This window comes from Teleopsis dalmanni, chromosome 2, assembly GCF_002237135.1.
Source record: "Teleopsis dalmanni isolate 2A chromosome 2, ASM223713v2, whole genome shotgun sequence".
In the NCBI taxonomy this organism is placed as follows: Eukaryota; Metazoa; Arthropoda; class Insecta; order Diptera; family Diopsidae; genus Teleopsis; species Teleopsis dalmanni.
The window spans coordinates 194,662,673-194,670,331 of record NC_051847.1 but is presented as its reverse complement, the minus strand read 5'-3'; positions in this window follow the sequence as shown (position 1 = coordinate 194,670,331).

Below are 7,659 nucleotides of genomic sequence, written 5' to 3'. Positions count from 1 at the left end.
AATAGTTCTAAGAAGTTTTCTTAATGACTATTTGTAAAAAAGAACTTTTTAATCATTGCTGCTATAATCTATACATAAAATAAAAAAATCAAAGATTTTCTTTATGTATGGTTTTATAGTAGCAATGATTAAAAACGTCTTTACAATCATTCTGAAAACTTCTTAGAACTGTTATTTTAAGGCTGAATCTTAAGACTGCTGCACTCATTGCTTACTTCTAATTCTGGATTCGTTATTGACTCGTCTCTATAACTTTAAACAGAATAAAAAATCTTTGATTTTTTAATTCAATGTATTTTGGATTTCTTATAATCTAATATTTTACACTACGGCCCATACTTCAAGTTTTCTTTCTTTTTTTTGTTTTGATGTATCTGTTACATATTTAAAAATATTTATAAGCTCATCTTAAACAGGTATTGACGTTATATAGTTTAGTTAACAATTTTCTTCCCTTTTACTCTATTAGAGACTTAATTTGACTAGATTTATAAGAAACGATGAGCTCAACACCTGAAAAAAAAGGTAAACGAAAGTGTTAAATCATTTCCTTTTTTAAAATATTTAAATATATATACATAAGGTGTTTCTGACTTATTTGACTTAAATACGAGTAATGTAGAAGGGTTCGAATAGAAATGAAAAATCAACAAAAAAATTTTTTATTTTTTAAGTGACAATAATCAAAACACTTGCCTTGCTTATAAACTACAGCTTTATTTGCAAAACACAAGTTCAACGAATTGAAAGTTATTTCTTGAAATTGCCTATTTTTATTTCACTTTATGAAAAGTGACAAAAAAACTTGAAACTTGCGCATTGAAAGTTCGTGCAGCCTAGGCAATTTGTGAAAAAACATTATATTATAAGTCATCGGTTCTAATTGGACAAGCACAAGTTCTAAGCCTAGCACTTGCAATACAAACTAATAATGTACGGACTATAAACTAATTAAAAAATTCGAATATTTTCTAAGATCATTGATGATGAGTACTTGGCAATATTCGTAACAACGTTATATGGTCAGCCAAATTTCAATAAATTAACTTAACATTTTTGTTCTTGTCTTTTCATTTCTATTAGAACCCTCCAACTTTTAAATAGTTTCTTTACGTCATAAGACACGGCACTTTTGACAAAAAAAATGAACATGACATTAAATACATTTTTCATAAATATGATTATAAATATATAACATTTATTATAACTACATAATAAATAACTTTCAATTTCTTTTATTAGAGATTTGATTTAGCTATATTCCTATAAAGCACCTAAGCGATTAGCTCAAAAGCTAATAAAAAGGAAGACGACTGTACTAAATCGTCCCTTTTTTATGTTTACCATTAATATAAGGGGTTTCTAACATATTTGGCACAAATTGTGAGAGAGGGGTGCAGTGCATTTGTAATATTTACCGAAGTATATTTTTCGTATCGTAATAACTAAATATTTTATAAAATTCTGTAAAAGATTTTTTATGATATCAAGTACGATTTTTCAGTAATCAATCTTTAAAATGGTTTAACAGCTGTTATTTATAATAAAAGCACAATTAACTTTTAATTAACTTTTAATTAAAAACAAATAATAGCAAAATAATTTTTTTTTAATTATTTCGAATAAAAACAACTGCAGTATTAAATGCCTAAAGTAGCGTTTCTGGCATGCAAATAACAACAACAAAAAAGACCACAATTTAAACTTGAGATTCTTAAACTTAATTGTATTTGCGTATCTATAGGAGTATGTCAAGTACAAATAAGTCTGCATAGATATGAACATTTTATCGTAAACACTCAAAAAGTTAACATATTAAAATTGTAAACAAAAGTTGTGAATTGTTTTTTAAATATTTGAGTTTTTCCCATTTCCCATTTCCCACTTCCATAGAAAACTGTGGAAAAACATTTTTCTCTTTAATATGCACATAAACAAATAAAAATTGAGGGTGTCAATTTTAAGTACAGCATTTAATGCTCAACATGCTTAAAAGTTCTGTATTTATATTTTATTTTTTTTGTACAATTTTTTTTATTTTTTATTATTTATTTAAAAAATTATTTCACACCACATCAAATGCCCCCAGTATTTCCTCAAACTTTAGCTACATGCACGCGTCTCTCTCTGAAAGATAAATAAAATTTTCACCTCCTACAAAAATATTTCCATATTCGATCCGATATTTTTGTTGTTATTCATACTGTTGTTGTTGTTGTTGTTTTCATTTTAATTGATTGAAAAATCATTACTGAGTAAATACTAAAAATTTTATTGTTTATTGTTAATAAAATATAAAAATAGTTTTAAGCATAGATACTCAATGAAATATTGACGATGATAAATACATAAAATGCCTTTAGTTAGTGAGTTTTTTATTGTTGAAATTGTTGTTTAAAAAAATATTAAGAAATTTTAGATGAAAATAAATAGTTTTTTTATTGATTTATAAAAATATTGCTATTTTATAATAAAGACGGGCATATTGTGTTTATGAAAGCTCTACTAACTGCAGGCAATATCACAAAAGATACAAATTATTCACATTAAAATCCCACATATAAAAATTCTCTTGAAAAACAAATTTAACGTAGAATTTTATCATTAAGAAAGAGATCTAAAAAAATAATTTTAGTATCTCAATACAATAAAAATTCTCTTGAATAATACCGTAACAGGCAACAGATCTAAGAAAGCGTTTTCGATTAATAGTTATACTCCAACAGAAAAAGTACCCGGATTTTGTAAATAAAACACAAAAATTTAAATTTTATTCCAAATTTATTTTATCTCCTTCAAAATATGCTCCTTCTGAAGCGATACACATATTCCAACGCTTAACCCAATCTTCTATACACTTTTCGTAGGCCCGTGAAGGTATGGCTTTTAGTTCCTTCAGCGAATTCTCTTTTACCGATTCAATCGACTCAAAACGCTTACCACGAAGGGAGAATTTGAGTTTCGGGAACAGGAAAAAGTTGCGCGGAACCAGATCTAGTGACTATGGTGTGTACAACAAAAATTTTCCATAGTAAAAATCGCTAAATGCACTTGAGGTAGTCTCACATTAACAACTGCTGTAAACAAACTAATTGACAGATGGCGCTCAAATTTGTACCATACATCAAGAAAGGGTGTACCAACATAACAAAAAAAACAAAAAAAAATTTTGAAAAAGGTCTATTACTTAAGGAGTAGTTAACAAACAACAAAATCTGGATACTTTTTGAGCAGAAGGTAGTATGGGAATAAGATCAAAAATCTTTATGAAAAATTAAAAGACAAACAGTGATAATTAAATATCACTTAATAACATTCTAAAAATTTCCAAACCTTATAAATTCAAATAGTTTAATACATACATGCACTTTATACACCCACACAAGATAAACCTAGCCCATATTTCTTTATTAACAATAAATTTATTTTTTAAATCAATCAAATGTGAGGTACTTATAGCATAGAATGAGAATCGGAATTAACCTCTGTGTAGAATATAATTTCTATTCATATGTGGGATTGAATAAAAAGTTTTCAATATTTTTCTGTTAGTTTGACTTTGATATACTATGTATTTTGTTAGAGACAGTAAAATCTTCTGGTGATTGATTTTTAAAAATTGAAAATATGTGTGGAAAGAATAATAAATTTTCTTTACTGAACTTCACTTTTAGTATTCTTGCCCACTTAATAATTGATATACAGTCAAATTTTCATAACTCGAAGTAACATTTTGCGAAAAAAAAGGTTCGACTTATGGAAGCTTCGAGTTTTAATTTTGAAAGAAACTAGAATTACATTTTCAGATATTTATTTATTTGAAATCAAAGAGTGTACAAAAGTTCTAGTAAAGCGAAACATCCAGAAATTATGGGTTTACGATTTTTTTTTTATTTTCAGTAAAACAAAGATTCCAATTTATTCCAAGCCTTATAGTGATCATCAGTTGGAGTATCATTCGTTTGTCAATAAAAATCACAATTTTGAATGAGTTTTCTACTTCATTCTTGGAAGACTAATACACAATTTCAACCACCGAAACCTCATCACCACTTTCCGTTGCGCCTAGAATCGGATCCACCAATTCAGAGCTATAATGCTCAATAATATCCTCATCTGTACGAAAATTTAATGTACAAATTTCATTGTCAAGCTCAATATAATCGTTAAGAGTAGCATTGGAAGTAATTTTATTAACTTTAAACCACGTTGCCAACGACTGACATTTGCACAAAGAATCAAAGGAAAATTAAACAAATTGATTTGGAAAAAGGTACTTCCTCTAACACCAATTATGAATTCATACTTAAAACAATGATTCGATTTATAGAATGCACTTATCCATATTCCTATAGGCGCGTGACAATATTTTTATTCGAATTAATAGAGAAATTCGAGTTATAGAAGTTCGAGTTATGGACGGAGAATTCTATGTTATTTGCTTTCTAAAACCCTGTTGCACACTTTTTAGTTCGATTTATAGAAAATTCGAGTTATAGGTGTTCGAGTTATAGAAATTTGACTGTATATACATACATACGTATGAATTTAATTCAGGAAGGCAATACGCTATGATAGTTTCAATTTAAAATGAATTGCTTTAGTAAATGATATTGAAGATTATTTATTAAAACTCATTAGTTGTGATAACGCTAAAATAATTTCTTGTAATTAACACTTCTCATAGTTATTGCAAAATAAATATGAGCAAAATTAAAAAAAAGGTGTTATATATCATACTTTCAACTAATCAAATTTTTCCTTTTACCAGTCAACTAAATGTGTAAATACAAATATTTTTACAATTAAATATTCAGCAAATACCAATAAACTCTTATTTAAACTAACAACTTTGGAACGTTTTTATAGTCAATTGAGCAATAAGATTTATTAGTGAATTTCTAAAAATTAAATAGAGTAGATATCAGCAATTTATTTATTTAAAACTAACTAGAAATCAAATATATGTGTAAATAAATAATATTTAACACACTTCTGAACTAAATTCGATATTTACACGAGTTGATTTCAAATAAAATCGTTAGAATATTTTAAATCAAAAGAATTTATATTTAATATTTAAACTAAACACATCACGTAGTACTAAACTCATTGAATTGAAAATAAACTAAATGAAAACATTTCAAATAGATTTCGAATAACATTTTAATTTGAAAATTTAATGAAAATTAAAATACAAATTAGTTTAGTAAACTTATGCTCATTGTTTGGGTATTAAAATTATTGATAAAACTTATTATAAAGAGGTTTTTCGAACAGTAGTGAAATACAACAACAAAAATTTTATTTTTTATATTATTTTAATTAATTGAATTTTTGGCTGACAACACAGCTATTTCGAGTATTGCCAAATACCCATCATCAGTGGTCTTGGAAATATTTCTTATATTTAATTATTCGTAAATAATTATTTTTGAGGCTGCAAGTACCAGGAATCGAACAAATGTGAAGCTCAGAATCAGCGCACCTTAACCAACTGATCCAAAGCCGTACTTGACTTTTTTTTTCTGTTTTTTTTTTTTCGCATAATTTTATGGAGTTTTGTTATTATTACTATGAAAGTTTTTTATTAACAATTTTAAAACTAATTATTTTAAAACAATTTTCATGAATTTCACAATAAAATAAGAATTAAATTTTTATAATCTTAAAAACCTTTTACATTCTAAAGTTCTGAAATACAGTATTTATAGTAGCATTGTATTATCCTTCCTTCTCAATCCTCTGTCCCTGGCAGAGGGTGGTAGCGTATTATAAACGCACATTTTTTTGTTTCGTTGCGCCATTTTATTCGATCTTGTGCAAGGTGTAGCGCTTCACTCGTCGTTTTTCCAAGAAGAAGAAATTGATCCAGCCAACGCGATCGTCTTCGCCGTCTTCTTTTGCCTACTTTTCCCTTTTGTTTTCCCAGTTATTCTAGATCGCCTCACTAGTTGACCGAAGTAGATTTAATATGAGTATAGAGACGCTGGTTCGATAAGCAGTTCAATAAATTTTTAGCACTCTTCTATAGACCCACATTTCAAAGGCCTCAATCTTCCGTATGTTCAATTTTCTTTAAGGTCCATGTTTCGACTGCATAGATAGCTATAGGAAACATCAAGGCTTTTACAAGACGAAGCTTTTAGTCGCACTTGCAATAGTTCCTGACATTACTCTCAGTCAATTTATAGTGACTGATATATCCACCTTTTTCACATTCTTCCATTTACTAGTTAGTGTAAATATATATCTTCCATTAACTAGTTGGAATACATCACCGTTGATGCATCAATGCATCTGTTAGCACTCCAGTAACGACACGAGCTGCAGGTTTGCTGAAACCTGAAAAATGTTTGCTGAAGTCTCTTGTTCATATTCTCTATAGTCCAATTCTGTATATCATCATCAGTTTCTTGATAAATAAATAACTTTTTGAGTGCTGCCACATTAAAAAAATCACCTATTTTTTTTAAAATAATTATTTTAATAATTATAACTTTGAATAATTAATTAAGTTTAAAACAAATTTTTAAATATTTTCAACTTTGTTTATGTATAAGTTATGAAACCCGTACATTTCGAGCTAGTTCCGAAATGTTTCAAACTCGAATATTAAGTTTAAAGTTTAGTAGTTTAGTTATATTAAGTAGAACTTGTGATTGGTTGGAACAATTTCATCACTCATAATTATATTGTAGTAATAAACATTTCACTTCACTTGAACTGTTCTTTACGACAATGTTAAGACCACTCGCACTGACGTGTACCTTTTGACACTCGCTCGTAGGTACCTAACCTGGCTCCATGACCTCCCCCCTGACGTCTCTATTCCTATTACCCTCCCTGAAGATCTTGTTCTAGCTTTACGCTTTAAACCTCCCCAAGACCTGTCCCACTACTTTGATGAGTGGGACCATAACCTCCACTCCATTCCCCTATATAACCGTGGCTTTCGTGACCCCACTCACAAAGTTTACCGCTAACCTCGCCCCCGTTCATCTGCTCTAACTCCACCCCCTTCTCTATAATCCAATTTCCCTAATGTATGACCCTGCTTTTTGGCTTAGATAAATCTAGCACGCTAGGTACTAAGTCTATTTTTTCTCCTCTCTCCCCTGATTACTGGAATAAAGTTTTCATAATGCTGTGGAAATCTTCTTCATTCATTCTTAAGAGGTGGTTTAGTGGGTTTAAGTCTCGCACGGTGGCTTTCGATGCTTTCACCTACTGTCAAAAAAAAAAGAACTCCACTTAGACTGGGAAGCAGCAAACATAATTAATATATGGTTTGCAATTTTTTTCTATTTTTTATTTCAATTTATAAATTATTTTCCTCATGTATATAAAAGTGTTTGATAAATTTATTTTCTTTTTAAGCATTTCTAATGCTACATTTATTTAAATTGTTTTTACTAAACTTGTTATTGCCAGACTGAAATTTATTTATTTTCTCAATACAAATTCAAATATTAAATTTTATTTTTTTTTTCTTGTTGATATATTAAATAAATAATAATTCCTATACGAAAATATATTTTTCAGACAAAGCCCCAAAGCTACTGAATCTGAACAATTTGCCATGGCACTTAAACACGAAAGAAAAATAGAAAACGTTCCGAAGGATATGAGCACTGACACACTTTGTCATTAAGGAGG